This window comes from Chiloscyllium plagiosum, unplaced genomic scaffold (assembly GCF_037043375.1).
Source record: "Chiloscyllium plagiosum isolate Xiang-an unplaced genomic scaffold, Cpla_swu_hap1 HiC_scaffold_3, whole genome shotgun sequence".
In the NCBI taxonomy this organism is placed as follows: Eukaryota; Metazoa; Chordata; class Chondrichthyes; order Orectolobiformes; family Hemiscylliidae; genus Chiloscyllium; species Chiloscyllium plagiosum.
In genome coordinates this window covers 85,831,872-85,854,595 of record NW_028270141.1, presented here as the reverse complement: position 1 = coordinate 85,854,595, position 22,724 = coordinate 85,831,872, and the positions used below count along the sequence as shown (strand labels likewise).

The 22,724-nt window shown below is 37.9% G+C and overlaps 1 protein-coding gene across 1 annotated transcript in view; it reads left to right on the top strand.

Moving 5' to 3' along the window:
- Positions 1 to 22,724, top strand: part of LOC122545963 (trafficking protein particle complex subunit 3-like) — an 89,762-nt gene that overhangs the window by 6,541 nt on the left and 60,497 nt on the right. The gene's annotated exons all lie outside the window — the stretch shown is intronic.

The following is a 22,724-nucleotide window of genomic DNA, read 5'->3' as shown; positions in this document are numbered from 1 at the left end:
GTGATTCATTTTGCTGGGAAGAATGAGACAAGGTAACAGCATGAAACAAATGTACATTTCTAAAGGGGATGTAGGAGCAAATGGACTGGGGGTACAAAGCATAGCTTCTACATTCAAAGGTTGAGAAAGCTAATGTTGAGGCATATACTATCCTGAGTTTATAAATAATGATATAATGTACAAAAGTAAGTAAGCTATGATGAAACTATGACTTGGCTTCAAATAGAGTACTGCATCTTAGGATCCACATTTCAAGGAGAATGTGAAAATTTAAAGGAATGCAGAAAAGATTGACAATTACAGTCACAGTGATAAGAAACGTTAATTATGTTGCTAGGTTGGAGAGGTTGAGGCTGTACTTATTTGAGAAAATTGAAGGAGATTTGACTGAGCTGTTCAAAATCATGAGATAAATAATCACAGTATATAGGGAGAAACTGTTCACTTTGGCTGACGGGTCAAAACCCACTTTAGTTTAAAGGATCCTAAGTCATGAAACTTTAGCTCCATGGAGGTTGGTACGGGATGGAGTGTCATGTCTGAGGATGTTAGAAACAAATCCAGGGCAATCACATGATAGACACATGTTGATGAAGGCTGGTAAGAAGGCTCATCCTGTTTTATGGGACTTCTTCCTAGTTGTAGCAGAGTTAGGTTCTCATTCAGAAATATTCTTTGAAAGCATATGTTATTTGTACAACCGTACACAAGTGGCAATCATTAAAGAAAAGTATCTCAACAGAAGCTTCAAACACTTTCCATCTTTTAATCATGGCCAAATAAACATTACTACAACGACAGAGAGCACAGAAAAAACAACTCAATTTTAATCACTTTATACTGTGTCCTCGTTAAGCTGATTGAATGAGCTCAGAGTGATAGAATCAGATATTGCTGAAAAGGCTCAGCAGCATCTGCAGAAAGAAAGCAGAGTTAATGTTTCAGTTCCAGTAACCTTTCTTCAGGACTGGACCCAGTTGCTCCAGCAATTTCTGTTTTTGATTAGTAACGACAATTTTTAAAATTTTGTTTTTACTTAGCAGGAATGTTATTCTTACAAGTGAAATAAGTTATGAAGCCTACTCATTGATATCTTTAAAACTCTTCTGAGGTGCCATGAATTATGAGTCGTGGAAAAAATCCAAATCGACAAAAGTTCCCTCAGGAGGTGACGCACGGAAGCGGGAAGAGACCGACTCTCTCATTGGAGCCAGCCAGGTCAGGAGTCAAGTTGTGGGCTTGCTCCCTGCACCATTATCCCATGGAAGTGAAAATGGCCAGCACGCGAATGGGATCAGGAATCTCATACTTGAGAGCTGTCTGCCTTAGACTGACTCTGTAAGAATAACCAGTCTACAACTATGGGTGGGACAATGACTATATTTGCCTTTTATAAAGTGTTGGTTGATGGATAAGTACTGGCTCACAGTTCAGCAGGGAGAACTCCCATGCTTTTCTTTTAAGTAATGTAATTGGATCATTTCAATCCATGTGAAAGGGCAGACAATATCAGTTAAAGTATTCACATGAAAAACAGCATCTCTGCACAAGCTGAACTCCTGTGGTACTGCATCAAATTGTTGCCTTGGGTTAAAACTTAAAAATTCTGAAGTGTGACTTGAATGCACAAACTTTTGACTCAAAGGCTTTGGAATAGAAAAAGAGCATTGCATTTATGTAGCACCGTTCAAAACCACTGGATGCCCCAAAGTGCCTTACACACACCAGATCAATTTTGAGTTACAGTCACTATGGCAACGTTGGAAATCCAGTTGACAATTTACACACAACAACCTCCTACAAACAATTCTGAGAATTTCCAGAAAATCTGTTGTTTTTTGAGGGTTAAAAAGTAGCCATATGCTGCAGGTAATTCATCTTCGGAAACTTGACATGGAACATTCTGCATCTACCTGAGAGGACAGAAGGTGTTTGATTCAACGTTTCAATTATACTCAGTACATCTAATTATACATTCTTCCCTCTCAATATTGCACTGAAGTATCAGGCCTGATTTTTATGCTCATATCCTGGAGTAAAATTTTAACTCATCATTCTAATGTAGAGGGGAGACAATGCTCCTATTTGAGTTATAGCTTTGTCTTGAACATGTTTGACACAGATAAATGTAATGAGAGGTAACAGGAATGAAAATCACAAATGAGTCCAGGAACACATAAAAGACCTATGAACTTTTGGGACACACATAACATCCTAAACGTAATTGTGAATGCTCAATAAAATCATTCCAGATCATTTTGAAATTTTGATTAAATAGATTTTGAGGATTATATTCAGTTTACTCAGTAACTTTTATGTGTTTATTGCTACAGTAAGGTTCATTCATTTAATTTTAAAATCCCTTTGTTAAGATTCCTCTTTGTGACTTTGATTGGCATGAGCATGTTGATTGAAAAATCTTGAGGACTATACACAGTACAGAAGGTACAGAAGTTACATCACAGCTCTGCACAATATAGAAGCTACAGAACTTACATCAGGGCTATACACAGTACAGAAGGTACAGAAGTTACATCACGACTGTGCACAATATAGCAGTTACAGAAGTTAAATCACGGCTATGTGTAGTACAGAAGTTACATCATGGCTATGCACAGTATAGGAGTTACAGAAGTTACATCATGGCTATGTGTAGTACAGAAGTTACATCTCAGCTATGCGCAGTACAGAAGTTACAGAAGATACATCACAGCTATACACAGTATAGTACTTCCAGAAGTTACATCACAGCTATACACAGTATAGTACTTCCAGAAGTTACATCACAGCTATACACAGTATAGTACTTCCAGAAGTTACATCACAGCTATACACAGTATAGTACTTCCAGAAGTTACATCACAGCTATACACAGTATAGTACTTCCAGAAGTTACATCACAGCTATACACAGTATAGTACTTCCAGAAGTTACATCACAGCTATACACAGTATAGTACTTCCAGAAGTTACATCACGGCGATGCGCAGTATAGAAGTTACAGAAGCTACATCATGGCTATACACAATATAGACGTTACAGAAGTTACATCACAGCAATACACAGTGTAGAGCTTACAGAAGTTACATCACTGCTATGTGCAGTAGAGAAGTTACAAAAGTTACGTCACGGCTATACACAGTATAGAAGTTACAGAAGTTACATCACTGCTATGTGCAGTAGAGAAGTTACAGAAGTGACGTCACGGCTATACACAGTATAGAAGTTACAGAGGTTACGTCACGGCTATGCGCATTATAGAAGTTACAGAAGTTACATCATGGCTATACACAGTACAGAAGGTACAGAAGTTACATCATGGCTATACACAATACAGAAGTTACGTCACGGCTATACACAGTCCAGAAGTTCAGAAGTTACAGAAGTTGGGCGGCACGGTGGCACAGTGGTTAGCACTGCTGCATCACAGCGCTAGAGACCCGGGTTCAATTCCCGACTCAGGCGACTGACTGTGTGGAGTTTGCACGTTCTCCCCATGTCTGCGTGGGTTTCCTCCGGGTGCTCTGGTTTCCTCCCACAGTCCAAAGATGTGCAGGTCAGGTGAATTGGCCATGCTAAATTGCCCGTAGTGTTAGGTAAGGGGTAAATGTAGAGGTATGGGTGGGTTGCGCTTTGGGGGGGGTTGGTGTGGACTTGTTGGGCCAAAGGGCCTGTTTCTACACTGTAAGTAATCTAATCTAATCTAATCTAATCACGGCTATGCACAATATAGAAGGTACAGAAGTTACATCACGGCTATGCACAGTTTAGAAGTTACAGATGTTACGTCATGGCTATACACAGTATAGATCTTACAGAAGTAACATCATGGCTATGCACAGTATTGAATTTACAAAAATTACATCACGGATATTCACAGTATAGAAGTTACAGAAGTTAAATCACGGCTATGTGTCGTACAGAAGTTACATCAGGGCTATACACAGTATAGAAGTTACAGAAGTTACATCATGGCTATACACAGTATAGAAGTTACAGAAGTTACATCACGGTTATGTGCAGTATAGAAGTTACATAAGTTACATCAGGGCTATACACAATATAGAAGTTACAGAAGTTACATCGCGGCTATGCGCAGTATAGAAGTTGCAGAAGCTACATCATGGCTGTGCACAATATAGAAGTTACAGAGGTTAAATCAAGGCTATACGTAGCGTAGAAGTTACAGAAGTTACATCACGGCTATACACAGTATAGATGATGCAGAAGTAACATCATGGCTATGCACAGTATTGAATTTACAGAAGTTACATCACGGATATTCACAGTATAGAAGTTACAGAAGTTACATCACGTCTATGCGCAGTATAGAAGTTAAAGAAGATACATCACGGCTGTGCAGAATGTAGAAGTTACAGAAGTTAAATCACGGCTGACCGCAATATAAAAGTTACAGAAGATACATTACAGCTAAGCGCAGTACAGAAGTTACAGAAGTTACATCACAGCTATACACATAATAGAAGTTACATCATGGCTATGCGCAGTACAGAAGTTACATAAGTTACATCATGGCTATGCGTAGTATAGAAGTTACAGAAGTTACATCACGGCTCTGCGCAATACCGAAGTTACATCACAGCTATGCACAATATTGAAGTTAAAGAAGTTACATCACGGCTAGGAGCAGTATAGAAGTTACAGATGTTACATCATAGCTATGCACAATATTGAAGTTAAAGAAGTTACATCACGGCTAGGATCAGTACAGAAGTTACAGATGTTACATCACGGCTATACACAGTACAGATGTTACAGAAGTTAAATCATGGCCATACTCAGTATAGAATTTACAGAAGTTACATCATGGCTATACACTTGAGAGAAGTTACAGAAGTTAAATCACGACTATGCGCAGTACAGAGGTTACAGAAGTTACATCACGGTGAAACGCAATACAGAAGTTACATCACGGCTTGTACACAGTATAGAAGTTACAGAAATTACATCACAGCTATGCACAATATAGAAGTTACAGAAGTTACATTACAGCTATGTGCAGTATAGAAGTTACAGAATTTACATCATGCCTAAGCGCAGTACAGAACTTACAGAAGTTACATCACGGCGATGCGCAGAATAGCAGTTACAGAAGTTAAATCACTGCTATGCGCAGTAGAGAAGTTACACAAGTTACATCACAGGTATACGCAAAACAGAAGTACAGAAGTTAAATCATGGCTATACACAATATAGTAGTCACAGAAGTTACATCATGGCTATACATTTTATAGAAGTGTACAGAAGTTACATCACAGCTATATACAGTATAGAGGTTACAGAAGTTACATCATTGCTATGTGGAGTACACAAGTTACATCATGGCTATACGCAGTAGAGAAGTTACAGAAGTTACATCATGGCTATGTGCAGTATAGAATTTACAGAATTTACATCATGGCTATACATATTCTAGAAGTTGCAGAAGTTAAATCACTGCGATGCGCAGTACAGAAATTACACAAGTTACATCACGGCTATATGCAGTACAGAAGTTACAGAAGTTAAATCATGGCTATACACAATATAGTAGTTACAGAAGTTACATCATGGCTATGCGCAGTATAGAATTTACAGAATTTACATCATGGCTATACATATTCTAGAAGTTGCAGAAGTTAAATCACTGCGATGCGCAGTACAGAAGTTACACAAGTTACATCACGGCTATGCGCAGTACAGAAGTTACACAAGTTACATCACGGCTATATGCAGTACAGAAGTTACAGAAGTTAAATCATGGCTATACACAATATAATAGTTTCAGAAGTTACATCATGGCTGTACACAATATAGAGGTGTCAGAAGTTACATTATTGCTATGTGGAGTACACTAGTTACATCATGGCTAGACGCAGTAGAGAAGTTACAGAAGTTACATCATGGCTATGCGCAGTATAGAATTTACAGAATTTACATCATGGCTATACATATTATAGAAGTTACAGAAGTTAAATCACTGCAATGCGCAGTACAGAAGTTACACAAGTTAAATCATGGGTACATAGAATACAGAAGTACAGAAGTTACATCACGGATATGCACAATATGGAAGTTACAGAAGTTACATCACAGCTATGCACAGTACAGATGTTAAAGAAGTTAAATCACGGCTTTACACAGTGTAGAAGTTACAGAAGTTACTTCACAGCTATACACAATACAGTAGTTACAGAAGTTACATCACAGCTATACACAATATAGTAGTTACAGAAGTTACATCACAGCTATACACAATATAGTAGTTACAGAAGTTACATCACAGCTATGTGCAGTACAGAAGTTACAGAAGTTAAATCATGGCTATACACAATATAATAGTTTCAGAAGTTACATCATGGCTATACATATTATAGAAGTTACAGAAGTTACATCACAGCTGTACACAGTATAGAGGTGTCAGATGTTACATCATTGCAATGTGGAGTGCACAAGTTACATCATGGCTATATGCAGTAGAGAAGTTACAGAGGTTACATCATAGCTTGCGCAGTATAGAATTTACAGAATTTACATCCTGGCTATACATATTATAGAAGTTACAGAAGCTAAATCACTGCTATGCCAGTACAGAGGTTACGCAAGTTACATCACGGGTATACGCAATACAGAAGTACAGAAGTAACATCACGGTTATGCACAATATGGAAGTTACAGAAGTTACATCACAGCTATGCACAGTACAGATGTTAAAGAAGTTACATCACGGCTTTACACAGTGGAGAAGTTACAGAAGTTACATCACAGCTATACACAATACAGTAGTTTCAGAAATTACATCATGGCTATACATATTATAGAAGTTACATAAGTTACATCACAGCTGTACATAGTGTAGAGGTGTCAGAAGTTACATCATTGCTATGTGGAGTACACAGGTCACATCATGGCTATACACAGTAGAGAAGTTACAGAGGTTACATCATGGCTATGCGCAGTATAGGATATACAGAAGTTACATCATAGCTATACATATTATAGAAGTTACAGAAGTTAAATCATGGCTCTGCGCAGTACAGAGGTTACAGGAGTTACATCACGGCTATACGCAATACAGAAGTTACAGAAATTACATTATGGCTATGCACAGTATAGAAGTTACAGAAGATACATCACAGCTATACACAGTATAGAGTTTGCAGAAGTTACATCATTGCTATGTGCAGTACACAAATTACATCATGGCTATATGCAGTAGAGAAGTTACAGAGGTTACATCATGGCTATGCACAGTAGAGGATATACAGAAGTTACATCATAGCTATACGCAGTATGGAAGTTACAGAAGTTAAATTATGGATATACACAATATAGATGTTACAGAAGTTATATCACGGCTATGCGCAGGATAGAAGTTACAGAAGTTACATTACAGCTATACACAGTATAGAGGTTACAGAAGTTACATCATTGCTATTTTCTGTACACAATTTACATCATGGCTATACGCAGTAGAGAAATTACAGAGGTTACGTCATGGCTATGCGCAGTATAGAATTTACAGAATTTACATCATGGCTATACATATTATAGAAGTTACAGAAGGTAAATCATGGCTCTGCGCAGTACAGAGGTTACAGGAGTTACATCATGGCTATACGCAATACAGAAGTTACTGAAGTTGCATCACGGTTATGCACAATATAGAAGTTACAGAAGTTACATCACAGCTATGCACAGTATAAAAGTTACAGAAGTTACATCACAGCTATGCACAATATAGAAGTTACAGAAGTTACATCACAGCTATACACAGTATAGAGGTTACAGAAGTTACATCACAGCTATGCACAATATGGAAGTTACAGAAGTTACAGCACAGCTATGTGCAGTATAGAAGTTGCAGAATTCACAGCATACCAAAGCCCAGTACAGTACTTACAGAAGTTACATCACGGCTACGCATAATATAGAAGTTACACATGTCACATCACGGTTATACACAGTAAAGCAGTTACAGAAGTTAAATCATGGCTATGCACAATATAGAATTTAGATAAGGTACATCACGTCTATGCACAGTATAGATGTTACAGAAGTTACATCGCGGCTATGCGCAATATAGAAGTTACAGAAGTTGCATCACAGCTATGCCCGGTACAGAAGTTACACAAGTTACCTCACGGCTATACGCTTTATGGAAGTTAAAGAAGTTAAATCATGGCTATATTCAATATAGAAGTTACAGAAATTACATCACGGCTATGTGCAGTGTAGAAGTTACAGAAATTAAATTATGGCGATACACAATATAAGAGTTACAGAAGTTAGATCACGGCAATGCGCAGTATAGACGTCACAGAAGTTACATCACAGCTATACACAGTATAGAGTTTACAGACGTTACATCATTGCTATGTGCAGTACACAAATTACATCATGGCTATATGCAGTAGAGAAGTTACAGAGGGTACATCAAGGCTATGCACTGTATAGGATATACAGAAGTTACATCACAACTGTACACAGTATAGAGGTGTCAGAAGTTACATCATTGCTATGTGGAGTACACAAGTTACATCATAGCTATATGCAGTATAGAAGTTACAGAGGTTACGTCATGGCTATGTGCAGTATAGAATTTACCGAATTTACATCATGGCTATACATATTATAGAAGTTACAGAAGTTATATCACTGCTATGCGCAGTACAGAGGTTACACAAGTTACATCACGGGTATACGCAATACAGAAGTTACGTCACGGCTATGCACAATATGAAAGTTACAGAAGTTACATCACAGCTATGCGCTGTACAGATGTTAAAGAAGTTACATCACGGCTTTACACAGTGTAGACATTACAGACGTTACATCACAGCTATTCACAATATAGTAGCTACAGAAGTTACATCATGGCTATACATATTATAGAAGTTACATAAGTTACATCACAGCTGTACACAGTATAGAGGTTACAGAAGTTACATAATTGCTATGTGCAGTACACAAGTCACATCATGGCTATGCGCAGTAGAGAAGTTACAGAGGTTACATCATGGCCAAGCCCAGTACAGAATTTACATCATGGCTATACATATTATAGAAGTTACAGAAGTTAAATCACTGCTATGCGCAGTACAGAAGTTACACAAGTTACATCACGGCTATACGCAATACAGAAGTACAGAAGTTACATCACGGTTATGCACAATATGGAAGTTACGGAAGTTACATCACAGCTATGCGCAGTACAGAAGTTACACAAGTTACGTCATGGCTATGTGCAGTACAGAAGTTCCAGTAGTTAAATCATGGCTATACACAATATAGTAGTTACAGAAGTTACATCATGGCTGTACATATTATAGAAGTTACAAAAGTTACATCACAGCTATACACAGTATAGAGGTTACAGAAGTTACATCATTACTATGTGGATTACACAAGTTCCATCATGGCTATACGCAGTAGAGAAATTACAGAGGTTACATTATGGATATGCGCAGTATAGAATTTACAGAATTTACATCATAGCTATACATATTATAGAAGTTACAGAAGTTAAATCAGGGCTATGCACAGTACAGAGGTTACAGAAGTTACATCATGGCTATACGCAATACAGAAGTTACTGAAGTTACATCATGGCTATGCACAATATAAAAGTTACAGAAGTTAATCACAGCTGTACACAGTATAGAAGTTACAGAAGTTACATCACAGCTATGCACAATATAGAAGTTACAGAAGTTACAGACGTTACATCAGAGCTATGTGCAGTATAGAAGTTGCAGAATTCACAGCATACCAAAGCGCAGTACAGTACTTACAGAAGTTACATCACGGCTATGCGCAGTATATCATTTACATAAATTAAATCACTGCTATGCGCAATACAAAGGCACAGATGTTACATCACGGCTATGCGCAGTATAGAAGTTACAGAAGTTACATCACAGCTACATGCAGTACAGAAGTTACAGAAGTTACATCACAGCTATACACAGAATAGAAGTTACAGAAGTTACATCACGTCAATGCACAGTATAGACGTTACACATGTCACATCACGGCTATACACAGTATAAGAGTGACAGAAGTTAAATCATGGCTATGCACAATATTGAAGTTAGATAAATTACATCACGTCTATGCACAGTATAGAAGTTACAGATGTTACATCACGGCTATGCGCAGTATAGAAGTTACAGAAGTTGCATCACAGCTATGCGCAGTACAGAAGTTACACAAGTTACCTCATGGCTATATGCAGTATGGAAGTTACAGAAGTTAAATCATGGCTACACACAATATAGAAGTTACAGAAATTACATCACGGCTATGTGCAGTATAGAAGTTACAGAAGTTAAAATATGGCGATACACAATATAAAAGTTACAGAAGTTAGATCACGGCTATGCGCAGTATAGAAGTTACAGAAGTTACATCACAGCTATACACAGTATAGAGTTTACAGACGTTACATCATTGCTGTGTGCAGTACACAAATTACATCATGGCTATGCACAGTAGAGAAGTTACAGAGGTTACATCATGGCTCTGCGCAGTATAGAATTTACAGAAGTTACATCACAGCTATAAATATTATACAAGGTACAGAAGTTAAATTACGGCTGTGCGCAGTACAGAAGTTATAGAAGTTACATCACAGCTATACACAGTATAGAAGTCACAGAAGTTACATCACAGCTATGCACAGTATAGACGTTACAGAAGTTACATCACGGCTATGCGCAGTATAGACGTTACAGAAGTTACATCACGGCTATGCGCAGTATAGAAGTTACACAAGTTACATCACGGCTATACGCAGTATGGAAGTTACAGAAGTTAAATCATGGCGATACACAATATAAAAGTTACAGAAGTTAGATCACTGCTTTGCGCAGTATGGCAGGTACAGACATTAAATCACAGCAATGCACAGTATAGAGTTTACAGAAGTTACATCATTGCTATGAGCAGTACACAAATTACATCATGGCTATATGCAGTAGAGAATTACAGAGGTTACATCATGGCTATGCACAGTATAGGATATACAGAAGTTACATCACAGCTGTACACAGTATAGAGGTGTCAGAAGTTACTTCATTGCTATGTGGAGTACACAAGTTACATCATAGCTATACACAGTAGAGAAGTTACAGAGGTTACATCATGGCTATGTGCAGTATAGAATTTACAGAATTTACATCATGGCTATACATATTATAGAAGTTACAGAAGTTAAATCACTGCTATGCGCAGTATAGAGGTTACACAAGTTAAATCACGGGTATACTCAATACAGAAGTACAGCAGTTACGTCACGGCTATGCACAATATGGAAGTTACAGAACTTACATCACAGCTATGCGCAGTACAGATTTTAAAGAAGTTACATCACAGCTTTACACAGTGTAGACGTTACAGAAGTTACATCACAGCTATACACAATATAGTAGTTACAGAAGTTACATCATGGCTATACATATTATAAAAGTTACATAAGTTACATCACAGCAGTACACAGTATAGAGATTACAGAAGTTACATCATTGCTATGTGGAGTACACAAGTTACACTATGGCTATACACAGTAGAGAAGTTACAGAGGTTACATCATGGTTATGCGCAGTATAGAATTAACATCATGGCTATACATATTATAGAAGTTACAGAAGTTAAATCACTCTGTGCGCAGTACAGAAGTTACACAAGTTACATCACGGCTATACGCAATACAGAAGTACAGATGTTACATCACGGTTATGCACAATATGGAAGTTACAGAAGTTACATCACAGCTATGCGCAGTACAGAAGTTACACAAGTTACGTCATGGCTATATGCAGTACAGAAGTTACAGAAGTTAAATCATGGCTATACACTATATAATAATTACAGCAGTTACATCATGGCTGTACATATTATAGAAGTTACATAAGTTACATCACAGCTATACACAGTATAGAGGTTACAGAAGTTACATCACAGCTATGCACAATATAGAAGTTACAGAAGTTACAGCACAGCTATGTGCAGTATAGAAGTTACAGAATTCACAGCATTCCAAAATGCTGTACGGTACTTACAGAAGTTACATCACGGCCATGCGCAGTATGGCAGTTACATAAGTAAAATCACTGCCAAGCGCAATACAAAGGTACAGAAGTTACATCACGGCTATGCAAAGTATAGAAGTTCCAGAAGTTACATCACGGCTATACACTGTATCGAAATTCCAGAAGTTACATCACGGCTATACAAAATATAGAACTTACAGAAGTTACAACACGGCTATACACAGTATAGCAGTTACACAATTTACATCACAGTTATACACAGTACAGAAGTTACAGAGGTTACATCACATCTATACACAGTAAAGCAGTTACAGAAGTTACATAACGGCTATTTGCAGTGCACACATTACAGAAGTTACATCACAGCTATACACAATATAGCATTGACAGGAGTTACATCACGGCTTTGCGCAGTATCGAAGTTGCATCCACAGGTATACACAGTGTAGAAGTTACAGAAGTTACATCACAGCTATAAGCAGTATCGAAGTTACAGAAGTGAAATCATGGTTATATGCAGTACAGGAGTTACAGAAGTTACATCATGGACAAACACAGTACAGAACTTACAGAAGTTACATCACTGCTCTGCGCAATATAGAAGTTAAAGGAGTTACATAACGGCTCTACGCAGTACAGAAGTTATAGAAGTTACATCATGGCTATGCGCAGTACAGGACTAACAGAAGTTACATCATGACTATATATTTTATAGAAGTTACAGAAGTTAAATCACTGCTATACGCAGTACAGAAGTTATACAAGTTATGTCACAGCTATACGCAATACAGAAGTACAGATGTTACATCACGGCTATGCACAATATGGAAGTTACAGAAGTTACGTCACAGCTTGGCGCAGTACAGAAGTTACACAAATTACGTCAGGGCTATACACAATATAATAGTTACATACGTTACATCATGGCTATGTGCAGTACACAAATTACATCATGGCTATATGCAGTAGAGAAGTTACTGAGGTTACATCATGGCAATGCACAGTATAGGATATACAGAAGTTACATCACAGCTGTACACAGTATGGAGGTTTCAGAAGTTACATCATTGCTATGTGGAGTACACAAGTTACATCACGGCTTTACACAGTGGAGAAGTTACAGAAGTTACATCACAGCTATACACAATATAGTAGTTACAGAAGTTACATCATGGCTACACATATTATAGACGTTACATAAGTTACATCACAGCTGTACACAGTATAGAGGTTACAGAAGTTACATCATTGCTATGTGGAGTACACAAGTTACACCATGGCTATACACAATAGAGAAGTTACAGAGGTTACATCATAGCTATGTGCAGTATAGAATTTACAGAATTTACATAATGGCTATACATATTATAGATGTTACAGAAGCTAAATCACTGCTATGCGCAGTACAGAGGTTACACAAGTTACATCACGGGTATACGCAATACAGAAGTACAGAAGTTACATCACGGTTATGCACAATATGGAAGTTACAGAAGTTACATCACAGCTATGCACAGTACAGATGTTAAAGAAGTTATATCACGGCTTTACACAGTGGAGAAGTTACAGAAGTTACATCACAGCTATACACAATATAGTAGTTACAGAAGTTACATCATGGCTATACATATTATAGAAGTTACATAAGTTACATCACAGCTGTACACAGTATAGAGGTTACAGAAGTTACATCATTGCTATGTGGAGTACACAAGTCACATCATGGCTGTACGCAGTAGAGAAGTTACAGAGGTTACATCATGGCTAAGCGCAGTATAGAATTTACAAAATTTACATCATAGCTATACATATTATAGAAGTTACAGAAGTTAAATCATGGCTATGTGCAGTACAGAGGTTACAGGAGTTACATCACGGCTATACGCAATACAGAAGTTACAGAAATTACATTATGGCTATGCACAGTATTGAATTTACAGAAGTTACATCACGTCTATGCACAGTATGGAAGTTACAGAAGTTAGATCACGGCTATGCGTTGTATAGAAGTTACAGAAGATACATCACAGCTATACACAGTGTAGAGTTTGCAGAAGTTACATCATTGCTATGTGCAGTACACAAATTACATCATGGCTATATGCAGTAGAGAAGTTACTGAGGTTACATCATGGCTGTGCGGAGTATAGGATATACAGATGTTACATCATAGCTATACATATTATAGAAGTTACAGAAGTTACATCACGGCTATACGCAATATGGAAGTTACAGAAGTTAAATTATGGCTTTACACAATATAGAAGTTACAGAAGTTAGATCACGGCTATGCGCAGGATAGAAGTTACAGAAGTTACATCATTGCTATTTGCTGTACACAATTTACATCATGGCTATACGCAGTAGAGAAGTTACAGAGGTTACATCATGGCTATGCGCAGTATAGAATTTACAGAATTTACATCATGGCTATACATATTATAGAAGTTACAGAAGTTAAATCAGGGCTCTGCGCAGTACAGAGGTTACAGGAGTTACATCATGGCTATACGCAATACATAAGTTACAGAAGTTACATCATGGCTATGCACAGTATAGAAGTTACAGAAGTTACATCACAGCTATGCACAATATAGAAGTTACAGAAGTTACATCACAGCTATGCACAGTATAAAAGTTACAGAAGTTACATCACAGCTATGCACAATATAGAAGTTACAGAAGTTACAGCACAGCTTTGTGCAGTATAGAAGTTACAGAATTCACAGCATTCAAAGTGCAGTACAGTACTTACAGAAGTTACATCACGGCTATGCGCAGTATAGCAGTTACATAAGTTAAATCACTGTTACGTGCAATACAAAGGCACAGAAGTTACATCACAGCTATGCACAATATAGAAGTTACACATGTCACGTCACGGCTGTACACAGTATAGGAGTTACAGAAGTTAAATCATGGCTATGCACAATATAGAAGTTACAGAAGTTACATCGCGGCTATGCGCAGTATAGAAGTTACAGAAGTTGCATCACAGCTATGCACAGTACAGAAGTTACACAAGTTACCTCACGGCTATACGCATTATGGAAGTTAAAGAAGTTAAATCATGGCTATATAGAAGTCACAGTAATTACATCACGGCTATGTGCAGTATAGAAGTTACAGAAATTAAATTATGGCGATACACAATATAAAAGTTACAGTAGTTAGATCACGGCTGTGCGCAGTATAGAAGTTACAGAAGTTACATCATGGCTATACACAGTATAGAGTTTACAGAAGTTACATCATTGCTGTGTGCAGTACACAAATTACATCATGGCTATGCGCAGTAGAGAAGTTACAGAGGTTACATCATGGCTCTGCGCAGTATAGAATTTACAGAAGTTACATCACAGCTATACACAGTATAGAAGTCACAGAAAGTACATCACGGCTATGCACAGTATTGAATTTACAGAAGTTACATCACGGCTATGCGCAGTATAGAAGTCACAGAAGTTGCATCACAGCTATGCACAGTACAGAAGTTACACAAGTTACATCACGGCTATACGCAGTATGGAAGTTACAGAAGTTACATCATGGCTATACACAATATAGAAGTCACAGAAATTACATCACGGCTATGTGCAGTATAGAAGTTACAGAAGTTAAATTATGGCAATACACAATATCGAAGTTACAGAAGTTACATCATGGCTGTACACAGTGTAGAGGTTACAGAAATTACATTATTGCTATGTGGAGTACACAAGTTACATCATGGCTATACGCAGTAGAGAAGTTACAGAGGTTACATCATGGCTATGCGCAGTATAGAATTTACAGAATTTACATCATGGCTATACATATTATAGAAGTTACAGAAGTTAAATCATGGCTATGCGCAGTACAGAGGTTACAGGAGTTACATCACGGCCAAACACAGTATAGAAGTTACAGGAGTTACATCACAGTTTTGCACAGTAGAGAAGTTATAGAAGTTACATCACAGCTATACACAGTATGGACGTTACAGAAGTTATATCTCGGCTATGCGCAGTATAGAAGTTACAGAAGTTAAATCATGGCTGTACACAGAGTTGAAAAATGTAGTGCTGGAAAAACACAGCTAGCCAGGCAGCAGGAGAATCAACGTTTAAGCAGAAGTTACATCACAGTTTTGTGCAGTAGAGAAGTTATACAAGTTACATCATGGTTGTGCGCAGTAAAGAACTTAAAGAAGTTACATGACTGCTATGCGCAGTATAGGAGTTACATCACGGCTATACACAGTATAGAAGTTGCAAAAGTTACATTATGGTTATGTGCTGTACAGAACTTACAGAATTTACATCACTGCTATGTGCAGTATAGAAGTTACAGGAGTTACATAACGGCTATACGCAGTACAGAAGTTACAGAAGTTACATTATAGCTATACACAGTATAGAATTTACAGAAGTTACATCACGGCTCTACACAGTATAGATGTTCCAGAAGTTACATCACAGCTATACACAGTATTGAAGTTCCAGAAGTTTCATCACGGCTGTACACAGTATAGAATTTACAGAAGTTACATCACGGCTCTACACAGTATAGATGTTCCAGAAGTTACATCATGGCTATGCGCAGTAGAGAAGTTACGGAAGTCACATCACGGCTATACACAGTATAGACGTTCCAGAAGTTACATCACGGCTATGCGCAGTATAGAAGTTACAGAAGTTACATCACGGCTATGCGCAGTAGAGAAGTTACGGAAGTCACATCACGGCTATACACAGTATAGAAGTTACAGAAGTTACATCACGGCTATACACAGTAAAGAAGTTACAGATGTTACATCACGGCTATACACAGTATAGAAGTTCTACAAGTTACATCACGGCTGTACACTGTATAGAATTTACAGAGGTTACATCACGGCTCTACACAGTATAGAAGTTCCAGAAGTTACATCATGGCTATACGCTGTACAGAGGTTACATCACGGCTATACACAGTATAGAATTTGCAGAAATTACATCATGGTTATACGCAGTAAAGAAGTTACAGAAGTTACATCATGGCTATACACAATATAGAAGTTACAGATGTTACATAACAGCTATACACAGTATAGAAGTTACAGAAGTTACATCACTGCTATGCGCACTCTAGAAGTTACAGAAGCTACATAACGGCTATACGCAGTTTACAAGTTACAGGAGTTACATCACGGCTATATGCAGTATAGAAGTTACAAAAGTTACACCATAGATATACAGAGTATCGAATTTATACAAGTTACATCATGGCTATACGCAGTACAGAAGGTACAGAGGTTATGTCATGGGTATATGTACTATAGAAATTGCATAAGTTACATCAGGGCTATGCACAGTATAGGAGTGACAGAAGTTACATCATGGCTGTACACAATATAGAAGTTACAGAAGTTACATCACTGGTATGCGCAGTAAAGAAGTTACAGAAGTTACATCACGGCTATATAGAGTATAGAAGTTATAGAAGTTATATAACGCTATTCACAGCATAGAAGTTACAGAAGTTACATCACGGCTATACACAGTATAGAAGTTACAAAAGTTACATCACTGGTATGCACAGTATAGAAGTTACAGTAGTTACATCACGGCTATGCGCCATATAGAAGTGACAGAAGTTACATCACAGCTATACACAGCATAGAAGTTACATAAATTACATCACAGCTATGCGCAGTATAGACGTTACAGAAGTTACATCACAGCTATACACAGAATAGCAGTTACGGAAGTTACATCACGGCTATACATAGTACAGAAGTTAAAGAAGTTACATCATGGCTTTACACAGTGTAAAAGTTACAGACGTTACATCACAGCTATACACAGTATAGAAGTTATAGAAGTTACATCACAGCTATACACAGTATAGAAGTTCCAGAATTTACATCATGGCTATGCACAGCACAGAAGTTACAGAAGTTACAAAACGGCTATACGCAGTATACAAGTTACAGGAGTTACATCACGACTATACGCAGTATAGAATTTAAAAAAGTTACATTATGGCTATACAGAGTATCGAATTTACAGAAGTTACATCACTGCTATATGCAGTACCGAAGTTACAGAAGTTATATCATGGGTATACGTAGTATAGAATTTGCAGAAATTACATCACGGCTATGCACAGTATAGAAGTTACAGAAGTTACATCACTGGTATGCGCAGTATAGAAGTTACAGAAGTTACATCACGGCTATACACAATATAGAAGTTACAAAAGTTACATCACTGGTATGCACAGCATAGAAGTTACAGTAGTTACGTCACGGCAATGCGCAGTATGGATAAGTTACATAAGTTACATCACGGCTATCTGCAGTATAGACGTTACAGAAGTTACATCACAGCTATACACAGTCCAGCAGTTACAGAAGTTACATCACAGCTGTACACAGTATAGAAGTTCCAGAAGTTACATCACAGCTATACAAAGTACGGACATTACAGAAGTTACATCACAGCTATACACAGGAGAGCAGTTTCAGAAGTTAGATCACGGCTATTTGCAGTACACACGTTACAGAAGTTACATCACAGCTATACACAGTCCAGCAGTTACAGAAGTTACATCACAGCTATGTGCAGTATAGAAGTTACAAAAGTTACTTCACCACTATACGCAGAATAGAAGTTACATAAGTTACATCACGGCTATGTGCAGTATAGAAGTTACAGAAGTTACATCACAGTTTTGTGCAGTAGAGAAGTTATACAAGTTACATCACAACTATATACAGTGCAGAAGTTAAAGAAGTTACATCACGGCTATACACAATATAGAAGTTACAGAAGTTACATCACTGCTATTCACAGTACAGAAGTTACATCACAGGTATGCGCAGTATAGAAGTTACAGATATTACATCACTGCTATGCGCAGTAGAAGACTAACAGAAGTTACATCACGGCTATACACAGAATAGAAGTTCCAGAAGTTACATCACGGCTATACACAGTATAGTCGTAACGGAAGTTACATTAATGCTGTACACAATATAGAAATTACATCACGGTTATACATTTTATAGATGTAACAGAGGTGCCCACATCCAGACGCAGTATAACCATAGTTTAGACAAACAAGAAGCTGATTTAAAGAGAGAAACATCACAGGCTCTCTCCTAAGGCACTCCACACCAACAGGGGTGGTCTAACTACTGCATCCTCTTTGCACTGCACAGCTGGTCGCTGGCAACTCTACTCTCGGCTGCTGATTGCTGACCCATCCTCAGAGGCTGGGGCGGGTGTGTGAGAAGACAGAAGAGGGGAAGAAAACCACAGAAGAGAGACAAAGAAGAAGGAAGATAAGAAAAAGAATAGGCAGAGTGGATGATTTCCATATAGAGTGTCCGGCTCTGTAGCCACCTGTAACACATGTGACTGAAAATGGCATTACATTGAAATTATATATCTTGGTAATATTTTTCAAGCCTTCGGAACATAAAAAGGCATTCAGTGAGAAATTATCTTCCAACTTATCTGCATCCCAAGCCCCCAATCCCCAACCCCCTGTCCTCCAATCTATCACTGTAGCTAACTCCAGCAAATAGCATTCCTGGAGCTTTCAGAGAACATCTGAAAGCCTGCATTTAGAATGTAGTTCATTTTCCTCTTGGTATTTTCTTGGAATGAAGACAAAAAGATGATGAAACAAATACATTTAGTAAAAGTCTCTCAGGCAGTCAATTTCCTCAAGATCTATCCATTAACCATAAAAAGAAATGGTCTCACTGGACAGCCTCTGTTTTCTGTAAGAGCTCCCTGTACTGGTCTCAATATTTAATACATTATTGCACTGAATAATGGACCTTCAAGGTTATCTTTGATATTTTTGCAGTCCTGCTGCATTTCAAGTAAGAAATCTCAGAAGAAACAAATGCTTATGGTATTTATTCTGTATTTAGTAATCATTAAAGTGAAATGAAATAAAATAACATTTATAGTGCCGAATGTCTGGAGATAGGTAAACCTTAAAATGGTCTGTATTGTTTCAATAGGGATTTCCTATTAATACAAGAGTGAAAGGAAAGTACTTTGGTGTGACCAAATGAGATGAAATGGTTTGGTACACCAGAGCAACTTATAATAAATGTTAACATGTCTATACTTGCTGTTCATTGCAAGATTTGCTGCCCAAATGTAATTTTCCAATAGGAGTCCCAAGGAAGATTAAACTTTCCAATTTATAGGGAGATCAGAGTGATAACAATTTGCTGCAATAGTTCAATAACCCCAATTCTATATCCTTCATCAAAAGCGACCAATCAGTTAATAGTTATCTATTTGGCCTGTTGTGTACAGATGGGATGGGTTATGTGTGGAATATCCCATAAGTACTTGAGAGTTACATTGATTGTAGGGATTTCACAAGAAGATGATATGAATTAGCTTCTCCATAGGTTCTGGACAATCGTCAGTCGACACAAACTATTTATAATGCATCCTTGGCTTAGAACTATTCACCTGTGTTTTAGACATGAACTGCTTTCTGAAACTGTAATCATCTGTCTTAGTGTTTCAATGCAGTACAGTTAATTCTAGGCACACAGCAGGCAGTTCCATGCAGAATGCTTCCAAACTTGTTCATCATTACAGCTATGAGGCCTAAGATATTTTCAGGTGAAAAGTTCATTTGCATGCCGACATGAAGTTAAGTGTCAATTACCAGTTGATAATATGGGTTGGGTAGCCTGGAGCAGGAGAATTGTAGAGTAAGCTGATCATCAGATCTCATGACGGTAATCCACATGGACAGGACAGGAGCCATTTTCTAAGCACCCTCCAGCAGTTTCTTTCGGACCTTTATTTGCATATGCACTCAAGAATTCTTGGCCCTCACAATTACATTTTTGGGCAAATGGCAAGAATGTTTTGTTTGGACACCATCCATTTTGAGCATAAAATTAAAATTAACCTTCTCATTAAAACAGGTAAATGTCCTCACCACCTTTCTCAAAACTGGACCTAAAGTGTTGTAGGTGTGAACCAGAGTTTTTAGGATGCTTCCATTTCATTACTCTAGGCAAGGCCCTTCAAATTAGCACCCCCAACCCCTTCCCTTTTGCCACTTTTCAAAATGTAATCCACTAGTTATAAAGTATTTTCATATATTTTATGTAAATACAAGTTCTTAGCAAATAGTTCAACCACTCACAGATAAACATTCTTTGCAGCGTTTGAAACACAGCTTCATGCACTATGAAATTAAGGTGTTCAGTTTTCAATCAAGAGTTCTCTTTTGGAAAGGAACCTGATATAACAAATAGTCATTTTTCAAATAGTATAAGACCAAACCTTTGAAGATGCCAGAAATCTAAAATAACAACAGAAAGAGCTGCAGGAACTCAGCATGTTTTATAAAATCATGAGGGGCATGGATAGGGTGAATAGCCAAGGTCTTTTCCCCAGGGTAAGGGAGTCCAAACCTAAAGGACATAAGGTGAGAGGGGAATGATTTGAAAGGGACTTCAGAGGCAATGTTTTCATGCAGAGGGTGGTGCATATATGAAATGAAGTACCAGAGGAAGTAGTGAAGGCAGGTACAATTACTACATTTAAAAGACATCTGGATGGGTACATGAAAGGTTTAGAGGCATATGCGCCAAATACTGGCAAATGGGACTCGATTGATTTAGGATATCTGATCAGCATGGATGAGTTGGACCAAAGGGTTCATTTCTGTGCTGCATGCCTCTATGATTCAATGTCTGGAAGCATCTGTGGAGAGAGAATCCAATTTCACATTTTGAGTTCAATGACACTTTGAAAATGAAGGGGCTGAAAAATGATGTTTTTGATGGTGTTGACAAAGGCAAAGGAAGGGCAAGTGAAACAGATGGTGAAGTTGCCCAGAGCAAGAAAGAAAAGGAGAGCTAAAGGTGGTAAAGAAGTGATAGAGATGTAAAATAGCTGTTAATGGTAGGTTTAAATAGCAGGAAATAGTTCTGCTTACAGCAAGCCAATAAGACAGAGAGAAGATTGGAGGAAGTGGAGCACCATTCCCACTAAGCCAAATGGCTATATATGTACGCAGCTGCTCCAAGGTTCTGCATGTGGCAATTGGTGGCTGGCATTGAATTCTGGTTCCAGAAGGCACTGCCATAGACAGGTCCTGGAGGCCTGCGTGGTGATAAGAAAATTAGAGGCACGTTAGTCAGAGGAGTTGGTAATCAAAATGGATTACAGTATTTATCTCTGATGTTGAATCCTTGCAAGAGACAGGCTGTCAGGAAACATAGAAACATAGAAAATAGATGCAGGAGTAGACCATTCAGCCCCATGATGATTATTCTGTATCATCATGGCTGATCATCCAACTAATATCCTCTTCCTGCTCGTATCCTTTTCACCCTAAGAAATATTATCAACTCCTTCTTGAAAATATTCAATGTTTTGGCCTCAGCTGTGGCAACAAGTTTCACAAATTCGCCACTGTCTGGATGAAACAGTTTGTCCTCATCTCAGTCCTAAATGGCTTACCCCATATCTTTAAACTATGACCCTTAGTTCTGGACTCCCTAGTCATTGAGAACATCAATCCCAAGTTTACACTATCTAGTCCTATTAGGATTTTATATGTTTCTATTAGAAACCCTTCATTCGTTTAAACTCTAGTAAATATAGTCCTAACTGATCCAGTGTCTCTTCATACATCAGTCCTGCCATCC